General features: G+C 43.7%; 1 long non-coding RNA gene across 3 annotated transcripts; it reads left to right on the plus strand.

Moving 5' to 3' along the window:
* Positions 1-3,136: 3,136 nt before the first annotated feature.
* LOC115802647 (uncharacterized) lies at positions 3,137-8,830 on the plus strand. Of its 3 annotated transcripts, none has more exons than XR_016392585.1 (4): positions 3,137-3,266; positions 5,510-5,689; positions 7,183-7,566; positions 8,050-8,830. It is a non-coding gene; the product is annotated as an uncharacterized LOC115802647 (long non-coding RNA). The 3 variants fall into 3 exon arrangements; XR_016392586.1 differs by having other exon boundaries at positions 7,183-7,561; XR_004023160.2 differs by lacking the exon at positions 8,050-8,830 and having other exon boundaries at positions 3,150-3,266; positions 7,183-8,043.
* Positions 8,831-16,739: the final 7,909 nt, after the last annotated feature.

A 16,739-nucleotide genomic window follows, 5' to 3' on the forward strand; every position in this document is an offset into this window, starting at 1 on the left:
GCATAAACAGACAGCTATTCATCCCTCTCACTTACTTTGAGGTCTCAAATCCCTTCATTTAAGGATGTTTCCCATCTCTATCCCTCCCTTTGCATCTCTACAGAGCAAATGTGTTTACTATGCCTTTCTGTTTCCATACATCTATGTGACCACCTCATGATGTCCCTGGAATTTTTACTGCTTCATTTGTGTATTGTTGTTTCAAACAGAGAGGTTTACCAAAGTCACATTTCATTGCATTGCAGAATATCGGACAATTCCCTTAGGTTAGCTGAGTGCAGTGCCTTGATTTAGACACTGCATATTTCTTTACTTTGCTGTCTCACGGAGCTTTCACACGCTCCCAGGACCATGGTGGCTGCAGGTCCTCCTCACCTGAAGGCAGAAGACTGGAGCCTGATTCGACTCTCTAATTCACAGCCTCATCCTTCCTGCCTCTGGTGTTCAGGGGGCTCCTGAGACACAGACTCCACAACAAGACATCCCCAGGGTTGGGAAACTGCTCCAAGGAGAGCCAGGCAAAGGTCAGATCTTAGAAAGGAAGTGATAGTTATTTGAATATTACAAGGGTCAGTTCAATAATTACCCAGCTGAAGTGAGCCGTGGCCCAGGCTCCCAAGTTACAAAACACACCACGGGCTCTTTATTAGTGACTCAGGGCCTCAGTCAGGGATGCTGACTGTTTCCCTAACCCCTCTGGCCACAGTCTCTCAGCCAGCCCTGCAACATGCCTGCCAATCCTACAGGGTTATTAATAGAAGCTAATCAATAAAGATAGACATGGGGCTTTGGTGCAGCAGGCAAGGTCAGCCAACTGCAGGGCAACCCCCAGCCTCTTGCTAAGCCCCTGATCTTTAACTGATGTTCCCTGCCCCAAAGGTGCAGCCTCTGAAGACGCGACAAAGGAAGACTGCAGTCCTGTCTTTCTCCTGAGTTTATAGTGGAGACCCTAAGAAGAGGCTCAGGGAGGGGGTGGGGCCATTCTGGGAAACCACTGGACATGTGCCTTCTGGGGCTTCCTGGGTAGAGGGGTGCCCTTACTGGGACGACTTCCTGGGGGGACCATGCTTGTTCAATTTCATCTACTGGGTGCCTGTCTCTCTCCTTCCCTCCCCACAGGTACGGTTTTAAATGGTCACAATGTGTATTTTTATTTATTTATTTATTTTGCAGTACATGGGCCTCTCACTGTTGTGGCCTCTCCCACTGTGGAGCACAGCCTCCGACGCACAGGCTCAGCGGCCATGGCTCACGGGCCTAGCTGCTCCGCGGCATGTGGGATCTTCCCGGACTGGGGCACGAACCCGTGTCCCCTGCATCGGCAGGCAGACTCTCAACCACTGGGCAACCAGGGAAGCCCACAATGTGTATTTTTAAAGTTAATTTAAGCTACTGTAATGATGTTTATTCAATTATAAAATTATTATATTATCTTGTAAAGTGGAAGACTCTCTCTGAAGTAATCATGATTCATGTTTGAAACACTTCTTAATATTTGTAATGCATAGATGTCTCTCTAGCACATGAAAATTGCAGCTGTTATGGGTACCTACATTTCCCTGATACACTCTCCCATGTTTACATTTCTCTGTCCCGGACATTTGCATAGGTGCATTTCTCACTCCTACAAACAAGGCTGAGACCATGATCTCAGCTGAGACTGCTGACTGTATCCCTGAGTCTTTTCTTAGGAGAGATTACTCGAGTGGAATTGCAGGGCTGAAATTGTGGACGTGCAAAAGCTCTTACTACACATCGTCAAACTGCTGTATGGAAAATGTGTGCCAGATTGAAAATCCTGCTGAAACTCAGACAGAGGTGGCCCGGGGCGTCATGGACAGGACTCAGCATTGCCTGCTGAAACCCGGCAGACCAGGCAAAGCTTTAACTTGCAATTTATCTGGATGCAATAATGTTGGAAAATAATTTCCTAACTTGGAGTATTTTTGTTTCTAACCTTATATTTCCATGTGTGTCTTTTTTTATTTCCATTGATTTTTTTGGTAGAAATTATGCTTTAAGAATAATAATCTGACACATGGATTACAAATTCACTTGAAAAAAATGGATTTGTAAAAATATTTTTTTTCTCCATTTAGGATATTTTTAATATCATAACCTTCCATTGCAGTGGAGATTTTCCATTGCTAAATGTGCTTGAAATGTCTCATTCCTCAGATCAGATAAAGATAAAATAGTTTATTCTGTACAGTAATTTCTTAATCCACTTGAAGAATATTTTTCAAAGGATATAATTTGAGTTTCTATCATCTTTTTCAAATACTTATTTTGGGAATTTATTTTCTGAATAATGTGTCCCTCCTTATTCTGTTAGTTGCATTTATAGCCACAGAACAAGTACTGAACCAGAGTAGGGTCAGCTTCAAGGAGCCTGTTCTGTTCTCCTGACCGTCGGCTTGGGGGTGAGTACTGGTCAGTGGACAATGTCATCTCATATTGAGAGTGACTAGACCCCCTTCAACATTCTCATTTTTTTTTACATTCTTTTTAAAAAATTATTTTCCCTTATGGTTTATCATAGGATATTGAATATAGTTCCCTGCACTATGGAGTAGGTCCTTGTTGTTGATCAATTCTCTATATAATAGTTTTCCTCTGTTAACCCCAAACTTCCAATCCATCCCTTCCCCCTCTCCCTTGGCAACCACAAGTCTGTTCTCTATGTCTTTGAGTCTGTTTCTCTTCCGTAGATAAGTTCATTTCTGTGATATTTTAGATTCCACATGTAAGAGATATCACGTGGTATTTGTCTTTCTCTTTCTGACTCACTTCGCTTAGTATGACGACCTCTAGTTGCATCCTCATTTTTAAACATTTTGTTGTCAACTCTTGTTGTTATGTTCCAGCTGAAGTTTAGAACATTTTGTGTCTTGGTGAAAACCTGGGCTGGGGACCAACCTTATGTCTGGGCAAGTGTGGGAGAGGGCAGCTCGCATTTCTGGGGCTCTTCTGTGTGGTGAGAAACAAAGCAACTGTGCTTTATGTATCCTTGTACCTTGATTGCATCAGTGCTGTTGTCAGCATTTTCTAGAAGAGAAAGCTGAGGCAGAAGGGGTTGGGCAACTTGCCTGGGTTTCACAATGAACAGAGGAGGAGCTGACGCATGGTGCAGGCAGTGTGACGACACGTCCCACCCAGTCCCTCCCTCCCCAAGTCAGAAACAGCAAAGACCCCTCCTCATTTGTCATGATGTTTCCTGCCAGTAAAGCTTTCAACTTTCTTCATACAGAACTCACACACTTGAGGTGAGGGTACTTCTAAGTAGTTATATTTAAAAGACTTCAATATTTTTTTTTATAATTTCTCCCATAAATTTCCCAGTCCTATTTTCATAGATTTATTCTTAGAATTTTTGTTGCTGTTGTACAAGTTGTATCTTTACCTTTGTGTGTATGGTGAGTTTGGAGGAAGTGAATACGGCTGTTTTTCTTGTTATTGGTATTATATTGTTTTCTATCCTGAAATCCTGATGAATAGTTTATAGTGAGCAAGAGTTAGTTGATTTTCTGGAATTTTCAGTATAGATGCTCATGTCTTCTAGAAACAAGGAAAATAGTGTCTCATCCTTACCAATGCCTATTCATCATATTTATTTTTTAAATATATAATGTCTTTGAATTGGCGATTGTAAAAATAATGTTAAATAGAAGAGAGTGATGAGAGGTAACCTTGATTTCTTCCTGATTTAATAAAAATGCTTCTAATCTCCCATTGCTAAGGAGTATGCAGCCTTTAGTGGATAGCTTTATTGCAATAAAGATGTCTTCCTAGTTCTCTAAGAATTTTTCTTGAATGAATGTTGAATTTTATATATTTTTCTCTCTCTAATGAGATAACATGTTTTATTTTTTCTCTTTTAACATATTAATCTGGGTGAACTAGGTTGATAGAATTTCACATGCCAAATCATCCAAATATAAATGCTACTTGTTAATTACATATTACTTTTATATACACCACTAAACTTCTTCTTTTTAATTAATTCAGTATATTATTTCATTTTATCTGTTCTAGTAGATTTTTTAATTTTGTTTATTATCACTTTGTGGTCATCTCAAAAATTTTTAAAAATGGATCCTTACCTATCATTAACTCCTTTAAGTTGGCACTTTTCTACATCCCAAACAATGAAACCTCTAAGAGCAATTTAACTTGATTTTACACCAATTCTTCTTTCACATATTGTCATATGTTTTATTTCTATACAGGTTATAAGCCCCTCATTGTTATTATTTTTGTTTTAAAGACAATATATTATAAAATTATTGATACATGTTTCTTTTTCAATGACCTTTCTTTTTCCCCAGTTCTCTGACTTTTTTCTGGAATCCTTGTCTTTGCTCCTGAACAAGGCCCTTTCATATTTTCAGTAGTGTGAAATCTGATGGAAACAAATCCTCTCAGCTTTTGTCTAAAAAGATCTTTATTTTCCTGTAATGTTGGAGCAATATTTTCACTGAGGATAGAATTTCAGAGCTTCAGGTGGTCATCCCTCCTCTTCCCCTGAAGTTAATGGATGCCCACTCCAGCCCCAGTGCTTTTAATATTCCCCTTTATCTTTGGTTTTAAACAATCAGACAATGATGTGATTAATTGCAGTTATCTCTGCATTGTGCTTTGAATTTGCTGAGTTGTAAGCAGATTAGTTGTTTGTGAGTTGATGTCTTATCATTTGGAAAGTTCTGGGAAATTACTTTTCAATATTGCTTCTGTTTCATTCTCTCATTCATATCTTCACTCATATTTCGCTCATGCTCTGTTCTGCTGTTTCCATTCTTTCTTATCTTTAAAGTCGAGCCCAAGTACTATATTCTGAATTATTTTCAAGTTTATAAATTCTATCTTCTGCTTTAATTTTAAAATTAAGTCAATATACTTTTTAAAAAAAATTATATTGTGCAGTTTGTCTTTCTAGAATGCTTATTGATTATATTTTGCTCAGTGTTGTTTGTCCATTTGTCCATATTAGTCATACTTATTTTGAAGTGTTTACCCACTAATGACAATATTTGATTTATCTCTTATTTGCTTCTATTGAATATTTTATCTCTTGATTCTTTGCCATTTTTTCTTGCTTTTTGATTATATATATATAATTTTAACATGTGCTGGAGTTAGTGTATGATTTATTGTAGGGCTTCTGAATTATGTTCTCTTCCCCTAAAGAGTTTTGATTTTTTTTCTGCCTTTTTCTGTTAAATTTGATTTGCTGTCCTTTTACAATATTTATATTTTTACATGTATGGTCATAACTCCACTGTGATTTCTTTAACTTGTGAATTGGATGTGGGTTGTTTGATTCTGAATGGGTCGGGATGGAGGCACTTTTAGTTGTTAATTTCTAGTTTCAGTCTTTGGCTGTCAGAATCCAGAGAAGGAAGCAAAGAGGGGGCAGCATCAGGACCATCTACTCATGCATCTCTCCATTGTCGAGGAGGAGGCCCTTTACCAGAAGCCCTAGCATATGTCCTCTTACATCTCTTAACAGAACTTGGTCCCTGGACTAAATCACTGGCAAAGAGGAAAGGACCATCATGGACTATCCTTCAGAGTCAGGTACATGGTCACCCAAAAGTGATCAGTTCAGTAGAGAAAGGAGGAATCAATATTGGTCTGCTAACCAGCAAAGTCTGCCAAAAACATTGTGCCGAGTCACTGCATATGACAAGTGAGTATTCCTTTGTCAGAGCTGCTGTGATAAAGTGCCACAGACTTGGTGGCCTAAACAACAGTAATTTATTTTCTCACAGTTCTGGAGGCTGGAAGTCCAAGATGTCAGCAGGACTGGTTTCTTCTGAGGCCTCTCCCCTTGGCATGTAGACAGCTGTCTTCTCCCTGTGTCTGTGTCCTAATCTCCTATTCTTATAAGGACACCAGTCATATTGGATTAGGTCCCCACCTGTGTGACCTCACTTTACCTTAATTACCTTTCTAAATTCCCTATCTCCAAATACAGTCATTTTCTGAGATACCAGTGGTTTGACTACAACATATCAATTTTCGGGGGGCACAATTCAGTCCAGAACATAAACCAGTGGGCAATTCTCTGATCTTGGCTTATCTGAGCTGTTAATAATAGTTGACATGTGATCAACTGCTCTTTCAAAAAAAAAAAAAAAAACCTCCTTCACTGGCTCTTGAAAAGTTACTCCTAGTTCTTCTACCTCACTGAGTGTTTCTTTTACTTGCACTACTTAGAGGATAACACTCAAATGTCATTTAAAAATTCCACCTATACACAGATGATTCACAAATTATCCCTCCAATCCAGACCTCTCTCCTGAACTACAGTCCTGTAAGTCCAGCTACATTCTCAATATTTCCACTTAGATGTTCAAGAAGCATCTCAATCTTCATGTCTTAAAAGGAACTCCATCTTTATCCCCAAACATTCTTCTCCCATAATTTTCCCCATCCTGGTAAGTTATAACTACATTCTTCAATTTGTTTTAACGAAGATCTTAGAGTCATAATTAAATCCTTTCTCTCTCTCCCTCTCTCTCTCTCTTTTTTCACTCAATGTGTAACTCAAGAAAAAATTCTGTCATTTCTACTTTAAAATATATCCATATTGCAACTACAATGTGGAATCCCATTGATGGGACTTCCCATCTCCCTGAGTGTGGAGGCTTGGCCCCGCTTCCTCTCTGGCCTTATTACCTGTTACTCCCCCCATCTTATCATCCCTACCTCACTCTGCTACCACAATACCACCTCCCCCTGTCCTTGAATTTGCAGAAGACCCTGCCAAGACCACCTGCACTCCCTCTGCCTAGACACTCCCTTAGCTGATTTTGGTCTGGTCCCTGCTAAACTCCAGCCTGCTACCCAAGACCACATCTCCTGACACCTCACTCTGCTTTATCTCCATCACTCATCATTCCCTGGGGTCTTGTGTGTTTGTTTGTCCATCCCTCTCCACTGGAGTAGGATCCCTGGAGAACAGACACTTATCTCATAGATCTCTGTATCCTCAGAGTCTGGAAGAATGCCTGACAATAATTAGTGCTAATAAATATCTTCCAAAGGCAATTGGATGTGTGCCATTGTAATTCACATCTCTTTGCTAGTTAATAAGTTTGAACATTTTCCTCTTGTGTGGGTGACCTGTTCATATCTGTGTCCATCTTGGCTTCCTGATATTTTTCCTTTTAATTTCAGACCATCAGTGTTAGTAAGCTCACTTCATTCCATCCCATAAGAGTTGGAGTCTCCTGGCGGTTACCCCTGCTTCTGCACAGATGGACCCACAGGGAAGCCACGTCATGTATGATGTCACACCAGAAGCTAAGTTTCCTCCAGGAGCCAAAGCTGAAATATGCCCTTCTGCCGGGCTGTATCTTCAGCACAGATACATCAACCTTGAATCTGAGAAACCTGCTGAATGCAGCTCCCTTTGGGTCGAGAGAGTAGAGACGTCACGGCCGAGGCCCCCAAGTCTGGGAGCTGGGGACCCGTCACCATGGGCTGGCTGTCAGTGTGGCAGCAGCAGGTTCTAATAAGGCACAGATTCAAGGGGAGCTTGCACCCCGACCCCCTGGTGAGGTGATTATGATTTGTTCACGGGCATTAGCCAATTTTGCTCAAATGTGCATTGGACCATGTTTCTGCACATTTCATGAATAATTAAAAATGGAAGTCTAAACAGTTCACATGTGGGATTTGTGTATGATTCTCATGCTAAAGACAATCGCCAAGGTCTTAGAACTTTATCAAGAGCACAGGATGTTTCAGTAGCAGCTTATTCGTGACGTAGGCTGCATGGGAACTTTAAACCACACCCCCCTCTTTAAAAAAGGTGATTCATGGGGTCTGCGTTCTAGAAGACAGTGTGTTTTTAACAAAAAGAAAAAGAAGGCTTTAAAATATTCAAATGATGCTTTCACATAGCCTGTATGAGCACAGAACACACTCTGAGGTTCCAGCATTTTCGACATCCTTTATCTGTTTTCACTTACAAAGGCTAACGTGTTTTCAACTGTATGATAAATCCATTTTTTAAAGCTATCGCTTTGACCTCTCTCATAGGAAGCAAGTGGAAGCAAGAGATGCGGTGTCCTGGAAGGATCATTTCCTAGGAGTCAGGCCCTAAATGTTCATGGTGAAGCTGCTCAGAGTGGAGCTACTCTGAGGGCCCCTCATGGCAAACACCTGTCCAGAGCCTTGGAGCCATCCCAACAGGGCCACTGGACTCCTCCTCTGCTCCCACCCAGCCCTACCCACACCCTGGACTGTGGCTCTCTCTCCCCAGCTGGGTCTGTCTTTGTCCTTGTTGTCCATTCTCAGGCCTGAATCCACTGCAGATGGACCTCAGATCTGCCCTTCCCCCCAAACCCTCAATGCCCCCTGGAGCACCCAGAGAAGAACCATGGTCCTGATGTGCCCACAGGTCCCAGCCTCGCCCACCCTCCCTACCTGGCTGTTCTCAGTCACCTCACTCACCCCACTGGCTTCAAACACACTGGCCTCCCTGGGGCCCTGACCCTGCTCTTCCCACCATCTGGAACGTTCCTGCTCTCTCTCCCTCCCTGTCTTCTGGTCTCTTGCAGCCAGGCCTTCTCGCAGTCCTAGTTAAAAGTGGCAGCACCTCCGTCCCCATCCCTAAGTCATGGCCCCGTGTTGATCTGCCTCAGACACATGGAGGCATCGTTTATTTAGTTTTTGATTATCTGCCCCACACACCTGTGTCCACTCCAGTGAGAGGAGGCTTTTCTCCTATTCTGTCCACTCTGTGTCCAGGATAAGAATGCCTTACCTGCAGCAGGTCCTTAATCAGTATTTGTCGAATAAATAAATTCTTAAAATGTCATTAGGCCTTTCAGGGCCACCAGGCTGAAGGTCAAGAGCACCTGCAGTCCACATGCTCCCTCTGTAACCCGCCCCGCAACCCTATCATCCAGGAGGCTTCCGGATGTTGTGGGAAAGGCACTCGGTGGGGACACAGATGCCCTGGGACCCCTGACACTGAGCAGCCCTGCCAAGCACATGACGGGCTAAATGCATGTATCTTGTGGGGTGTGTGTTGGGGACTCCTAACCTGTGTGCCCCCATCGCCATCCCCAGGGCACCGAGCTCTGCCCCTTTCCATGGGGTCTCCCGAGGACACAAGGCAGATGTGATAGACCCGCGGGGATATCCCAGTAACAAATGGAGAACATTCTCAAAGGAATGCCTTTTTTCCAAAAAAAGCAAAACAACAAAACCTCTGTCCTCCCACGTGGAGGCAATAGGGCCCACACGTCACCTCCTTTCTTTCCTACGTCCCCGATGGGCCCCTGAAAACCAGCGGGGATCTCACTATGGGCCACTTCTGCACAAAGAACGTGGCTAAGTGTCACTAAGTCATTCAAGTCACCCACGTGGGGAAGTGCCCGATGTTTTCGAACTTCTAGATCTTTAACTTTTCTGTGGCCGCTCAGCTCTATGGTTCACTGTTAAGACAGCTGAGATAGGAGCAGGCCCTGCAGGATGGCCCTCATGGATACAGAAAAGCAGTGCGTTTCTCGGGGTGGGGGGATGGGGGGAGGAGGGGGGCGGAGGGGAGGAGGGGAGTGGGGTGGAGGGGGAAGGGTGGAAGGGGGAGGGGAGGGGGAGGGGGAGGGGTGGGCAGCTTGGATTCAGCGAGAGTAGCATTTGGAGCAGCAAACAAGCAAGTGAAAACTTCTGGTAGCTTCTCCCCACGGGGGCTGCTCTTTAGTGTAGGGACTTGAGACGAAGCCTCGGTCATCTCCTCATGTCCCTCCCAGGAAATCAGGGCAGGGCCGGCCTGGGATGCTGGTCAGATGCTCCCTGGGATGTGGGCCCTGGAGGTGGCGCCCTGCTCCCGGGGACTCTCTCTCGCTGAGGCCTGGAGCCCACTCCCCGCACACCTTCCCCACTCTCCAGGCTCCACCAGACTCCAGCTCAAGTTTCCAACAGCGGGCAACCAGAGGGTTCTGTGCTCCAGAGGCGGGTGGCGGCCTCAGCCAGTGAGCATGAGTCTCAGTCCTCTCTTGTCTTCTGCTTCTGGCCCGACCCCCTCCTCGCCCCCGGCCGCCTTCTCTCCCCTGATGGGCTCTGGCCAGAGCAGCAGTGGGAGAAGGGGTGGTGTCACCCTCCCAGACTGACACGGGTGACAAAGGCAGAGGTGACTCCGGTTCCGCCGAGCTCCTGACATGCACCTGAGCTCTCTATCACTGGCCATGCCAAGGCCACCACGTGGCGGCTCGCGTTATGCTTACTAAAGGGGTGTGTTTGCCCCCCCTGTCCCCATCGCCTTGACGCATCCTCATGCCAGACTCACAGTTATGGGTTGAATTGTGTCACCCCCTCCCAAGAAAGTCATATGTGAAGTCCTCACCCCCTGCCCCCCTGGACCTCAGAATGTCACCTTTTTTGGAAATAGGGTCATTGCAGATGTAACTAGGTGAGGAGAGGTCGTAGTGGAGCAGAGCCCCTCATCTAATAGGACGGGTGTCATGAAAAGGAGAAATTTGGACACAGACACACACAGGGAAAAGACCTGGTAGAGACTGGAGTTCCGCAGCCACCGCCAAGGACCTTCCAGAAGCTTGGAGAGTGGCCTGGAGCAGATCCCACCCTGCTGCTTTCAAAAGGAGCATGGCCCTGTCCACACCTGGGTCCGGGGCATCCCGCCTCCAGACTGAGAGACAGTAAATGCCTGTTGTTTAGGCCCCGTGGTTTGTGACACTTTGTTAAGGCAGCCCAAGGAGACCAGCACACACACCCCAGGACATGACGATGTGGAGATTGAGGCAGTGGGTCATCTGAGTGTTGACCCAGTGGCTTAGGTGAGAACCACACATTTCTGATCTGCTGAGGACAAGAAAGATAATTCCACCCAACCCTTTACCATTAACAAGTAAGTGAGACCCAGAGAGATTAAGTGACTTGTGAGGATATGATGACTAAAAACAGCCATCAGCCTGGAACCCAGGCCTCCCCAGCCCCAGGTCAGTGTTCTCTCTGTTGCCTGATTTTTTTCTTGAACTTTTATTCTGAGCTCATCAAAAGAGGCCACCACTACCTGGCTTCTCAGTAATGGGATTTGCTCTGGGGCCATCGTCAGGGCCAGAGCATCCAAGACCACAGCCCAACATCATCCTGGGTGAAGCACAATCCATGGGGCACCTTCTCAACCCCAAATGTGCCCACAATGGTGGGAGGTGGAATGGAAGCGTGCATGGTCTCCAGGTGTGAGGCGGGCGCTTCCAGACGGGCAGCGGTCAAGACAAAGAATGCCAGCAGGGCCCCTCCTGATACTTGCCAGGCAAAACTGCATGTGAGGAGAGGATGTATCCACTCCTGAGGTTTTACTCTGAGGACAAAGACCACAGCACTGATTGTGCAGGGTGAGCAGAGTTGCCTTCTCAACACAGGGATGACAAAACTAGAATGGTTTAAGGGTCCACACAGAGAGGATTCATGTGAGAACCCATGGGTGGATGCCTGGCCTCTGTCCTTGAACCACACCATTGCAGAGAAAGTGGCCATGGAATCAGGCACATGCTTTCAGGGGGGCATGAACACAGACACTTGAAGATAATAACCTACCGCTGGTCAAGAAAAAAATCAAAACTTTCAAGGAATGAATGGGAGTATTTGTTTTGGCAGGAATTGTCTGATGCACTCGCCTGGTGTCCACCTCCGATTGCTAAGGTGGGTGTGGCCAGAAGTCATGTCCACAACAAGTGGAGTCATTGTGCCCACTGGTGATTATGCTTAATGAAATGTTTTCACCTGAGCAACCACGTGAATCTAACACAATATTGCCTGTAGGGCTGCAGCATGGGCCTCACACCTACAACAGTCCACCCAGGATGCAGGCCAGAGAGAGAGGCCGAGACACACAGAGGGGATGCTTTTGGTAAAGAGACTTCAGGTTCCCTAAAACTAAAATATCCTAATGTGTGTTCTGCACATCAAGCACACCAGTCTCTTAAAAGTTCCAAGAAAAGCCCAAATCCCCTTCTTCCTAGAGGACAGTGTCTATGTCCCTTCTCTCTGGAGGGAGGTTGGATGGAGGGGGAGATGGGAAGGATGCCCCAGGTGGAGGAGGGGGAGATGGAGGGTCAGAGAAGGGCAGCTAGGGAAACACACGCTCCCCAGACACAGGGAAGAGCTAGTTCGTGAGCCCAGTGACAGCCTTGAATTTCTATGGGGTTTCTCCTGATACTGTCAGAGAAAGGGGGCTGAAGACACAGGAGATGGAGGGGGAGAGAGCTGGGACGGGGGGGTGTAGCTGAAGAAAACCTCTCTCTCCTTGACATCTGGGCCTCCTCAGGAACACGGCAGGGTCAACCTTCAGCCGGAGGGTTGGGCAAGGGATCAGGCTGCAGGCAGGTGATGGATCACACATGGGATGGTGTGGACAGAGACCAGTATGCGTGTGCTACAGAATAAATAAGTGTATTTCCAGATTTCTCCAGCAGCTCCATCAATCCAAACTATAACAAACCACATGGAGCTCACTAGGTAGTCTTTAAAGGAAACAAGTGATTCAAAACAACTCAGTATTATATGATATTTGTCTTTCTCTTTCTGACTTACTTCACTTAGTATGATAATCTCCAGTTGCATCTATGTTGTTGCACATGACATTATTTCATTCTTTTTTTATGGCTGAGTAGTATTCCATTGTATATATGTACCATATGATAGCACTTGTATGTGGAATCTAAAATATGACACAAATGAACCTATCTGTGAAACAGAAACAGACTCACAGACATAGCGAACAGATTTGTGGTGACCAAGGGGGATGGGGGTGAGGGAGGGACGGACTGGGAGTTTGGAGTTAGCAGATGCAAACTATTGCATGTAGGATGAATAAACAACAAGGTCCTACTCTATAGCATAAGGAACTATATTCAATATCCTGTGATAAACCATCATGGAAAAGAGTATGAAAAAGAATATGTGTGTATATATGTGTGTGTGTGTGTGTGTATGTATATATATATATATGTATAACCAAGTATCTTTGCTGCACAGCAGTAGTTAACATAACACCGTAGATCAACTATACTTCATTAAAAAATATGGTTAAAAAAAACTGAGTGTTTATCAGTACTTATCATGGGCTGGGAGAAGGGCCTTCCTGGTGCCCATGAGAACCCTGATGTGTGGACAGCTGGGCAAGTCCTTCATGTGCTCAGAGCAGCAGATGGATGAGGTGAATTCCAGCCCTGTCTTTGTGAGAAAGCCTGGCTCCTGGGCACAGGGCTGAATGGCCCCTCTCTGCAGCCACTAGTGCCGTGACCCACAGCACTTGGGGGCCTGAGAATTGCCTGCAATATTTGGAAAGTTGAGAAATGTGATCAGCTAATGGGCTAAAAAATCTGATGTAGCGTGAGACCAGGTTTGTGCCTGGGTAGTTTCGGTGGTGCTTTGGCTGGAAGGGCGAGGTCACATGACTCCTTCCACTGATAGTTTTACAGAAATAAACTCACACATCCATCAATGCATCCACCCAGACACCCAGCGGTACCTTCCTGTGCCTGGACATGGCTATCGACATCTGAAGGCAAACCAGCCCAGGGTCCTGCAGAACATGTTTCTGGACCTTTCCTAAAAGGGTTGTGCTGCACCCTGGTGACATTTCTGCATACATTATTTAGGGAAATGATGGTGGGGAGGGGAAAGAGAGGGAATAAAAGAGAGAAAGGAAGAAAAAGGAAGAAAGGAACGAGGCTTGTTCTGCTTGAGATTCAATATTTCTTCTTCCCATTTTAATAGTAAATAGAGCAAGCCTTCCTGACAGTTGTTCCTTTTAAAATGAAATTATTAGACTGTGAATTGCAGAGGCTGGAGAGCAAATCAAACAAACAAACAAAAGATTATTTCTATTGCTTTGCTGGATGGTCTGTCCAAACCAATGAATGCAATTTAAAGGCAGGGCCTGGGAAAGTGTAGTCCACATAATACATGCTGAGACCCATTCCGTGCGGGCACAAAGGACTAAAAATAAGAAAGAAAAAGGGAAAATCTATATAAAAGAGGATAATCTCAGCCCTGGAAGCACAGGGGAATTGCCTTTACTGCGACAACCAGAGAAAAGTAGAGAAACAGCATCTTCGAGCAACGTGGTACAGCCAGAGGAATCAGTGGCAACATCATTTGACTCCAGCCTGACAACCTGGAGGGCCGGGGGTCCTGTCCACCTAAAGCCCTTCCATTTCCCAGGGAGACCCTCCCTTCCCCTTGCTGCTCCTCTGTGTTGTATCCGTCTCCTTCCCTTCCGCTACCTGGCTGGCCTGTAATATGTTTTTTCTCAGTGTTCGCTCTGTAATGATCCCTGTCTCCTACAAAGGCCACGGCGTAAATGAGATGTGACGCCACTGCAGTGAGGCAGTGTCTAAATTGAAATATTATAGGAAGGGCAGCTCACTGCAGACCTTTGATGTAACAGCCCCTGTCTCCGAGGGGAGCTGTGAATACAGAAGCCATTGTCGGTTGCACAAAGTTTGTCGTCATTGCCAAGAGGGAGAGGAGAAAGCAGACAGAGTCAATAAAAATAATTCCAACTGGGTCAGCAAAGTGGGGGCCGTGAGCTTGCAGAGTGGGACGCATTCCCTGATGGCCCCTGGCTCTAGAAAGTAAAGCCAAGGAAGATCACTCAGTACTTAAAGTGTCTTAAAATACGTTTATACGTGGTGGTCTTTTTGCTGCTGTTATTAGAAAAACAAACACATAAATCCAAGCCATGAATGAAATGAACCTGTAAATTAAACCGTAAAATTGTTTGAAAATGACCTGTTACAGATAAATATGGAGGGGGATCTCTGAGATGGTGAATTATCTCCCACCATGAGCAAGGGGGTGTCTGTGCCCTTTTACTTCTTTTAAAACAGGCTGGTGATTATTTTCAATACATAAGTATAGTTGTGCATAGCTCTAAGAACAAACTTGCTCACAGATAACATGATCTCATATGGGGAAAACTCAAAAGATTCCATAAAAGAAAAAAAAAAAGAAACTGTCAGACCAATAAATGAATCAAGTGTAACTGCAGAATGTAAAATCAACACACAAAGATCAGTTGCATTTCTATACACTGACAATGAACAATCAAAAAGGAAACTTTTTTTAAAATTCTATTTACAATAGTATCCAAGGGACTAAAATACTTAGGAATAAATCTAACCAAGCAGGCAAAATACTTGTATATTGAAAACTACAAAACATTCCTGAAAGAAATTAAAGATTTAAATGGAAAGACATGCCTTTTTCATGGATTAGAAGACTTAATATTAAGATGTCAATAATACCCAAAGTGATCTTGAAAGTCAGTAAAATTCCTTTCAAAGTCCCAACAAAGTTTTTGTAGAATGAGAAAAATCTACTCTTAAATTTCATATGGAATTTCAAGTGACACTGAAGAGCCAAAACAATCTTGAAAATGAAGTACAAAATTAAAAGTCTCACATGTCCTGATTTCAAAACTTAATACAAAGCTATAGAAATCAAAACAGTGTGGTACTGACACAAAAACAGATATATAGACCAATAGAGAACTCAGAAATAAGCCCTCAGGTATAAGGTCAAATGATTTTCAACAAGGGTCTCAAACCATTCAATGAGGAAAGTATTTTCAAGGAATGGTGTTGGGAAAACTGCATATCCACATGCAGAAAAAAAGTGAAAATAGACCTTTATCTTACACCATATACAAAAATTAACTCATAATGGGTCAGGGACCTCAACGCGAGGATAACAACTATAAAGTTCTTAGGAGAAAAGCCAGGGGAAAAGCTTCATGACTTTGGACTTAGCAATGATTTCTTGGATATGACCCCAGAAGTACACATAACAAAAGAAAAAAAAATTAGATAAATTGGATTTCAGGACTTTATCATCAAAATTTAAAAACTTTTGTGGATCAAAGGATACAGTCAACAGAGTGAAAAGTCACCTCACAGAATGGGAGAAAATACATATAATATCTGATAAGGTGTTAATATTCAAGTATATAAAGTACTCCTATAATTCAATAGCAAAAATCAACCCAATTAAAAACTAGGCAAAGGGCTTGGGGAAATAGATCTCCAAAGATATTCAAATAGCCCAGCACATACAAATATGCTCAGTATCATTAATCATTAGGGAATGCTAACCAAATCACAATGAGATACCATATCACACCCACCAGGATAGCTATTATCAAAAAAAAAAAAAAAGTGTTAGTGAGGATGTGGATAAATTGGAACCCTTGTGCACCGCAGGTGATAATGTAGAGTGGAAAACAATATGGTCGTTCTTCTAAAAACTAAAACTGGAATTACCATGTGATTCAGCACTTCCACATCTGGATTTACACCCAAAAGGAAGAAAGTGGACAAGTAAGTTGAGATGGGTGCTCTGTAGGAGGGGATAAGTCACAGCTGTGTGGAATCTTCCAAGAATCAGTTTTTCTGTTGTTAGAAAAACAGTTGTTTTTGAGCATATTTTTATGTGCTAGGGGCTATTTGTATATCTGTGGAGAAATGTCTATTCAAGTCCTTTGCCTATTTTTTAATTAGGTTTATTTTTGTTATTGAGTTGTAGGAGTTCTTTGGGTACTTGAATATTAACACCTTATCAGATATTGTATTTTCTCCCATTCTGTGAGTTGTATTTTGTCTTACTTTTTTGTGGAATTGAATGATTTTGAATAAGTTAAATCATCTGACTCAAGTAAAGTATTCCAGTCAGCTTCTTCTTGCACAGATAAAGGCATA

This window comes from Delphinapterus leucas, chromosome 3, assembly GCF_059928025.1.
Source record: "Delphinapterus leucas isolate spDelLeu-1000000601 "Yukka" chromosome 3, BTC_Dleu_Yukka2, whole genome shotgun sequence".
NCBI lineage: Eukaryota > Metazoa > Chordata > Mammalia > Artiodactyla > Monodontidae > Delphinapterus > Delphinapterus leucas.